The following is a 656-nucleotide window of genomic DNA, read 5'->3' on the forward strand; positions in this document are numbered from 1 at the left end:
CCAACCTTGTGCAGGCAGAGGCTGTACTCACACTGATGTCCTCGGGGCCTGTGAGGGAGGAACGAGGGCCGGGGGCTGGCAGCGTTCTTGTACGCCTACACCCCTGATGTAGATACACAGTGTGCAAGCTGCTATTCTGAGGAGCGCATGTAATTTTGGCGGGATGTTCTCATGGTATTAACTTGTAATCTTAATTAATTCATGAACATTTGGACGCATTTCGGAAGCATGTGTGATGTTTCCAGCGATATGTCTCACAGCGAGTGTGTAATTCCTGCTTTGTGCTGCCCAGAAGGGAAGAAGACGGATCTAGCCAAATTATGAAATGCATCTAAAAAACACCAAATATTTCTACTATATTAGTTTCCTGCAACGATTTCCTGAAAGTAAGGCAGCTTCTATAGTGCTTTCAGATATTCCACCTTCTCTCTACTTGCTTGAAAAGGTCTGTTAAAGAGTGTCCTCTGGTGGTGAAACAGCAGGCGTGTGCCTCCATCTGCTGGAGAACATTTGAACACCAGAACAGCTTCTATCCACAAAAAGTGATACCAAACAGCTGAATTTGACCTTTTCCACAGTTATTTTATGTCATTTATACCTTTTATATAATATTATACTATAACCTGGGGGTCAGGGCTCCCACTAGGGGTCTTCAT

The sequence above is a fragment of the Morone saxatilis genome, unplaced genomic scaffold, assembly GCF_004916995.1.
Source record: "Morone saxatilis isolate NCDOM2014 unplaced genomic scaffold, NCSU_SB_2.0 Contig21, whole genome shotgun sequence".
NCBI lineage: Eukaryota > Metazoa > Chordata > Actinopteri > Moronidae > Morone > Morone saxatilis.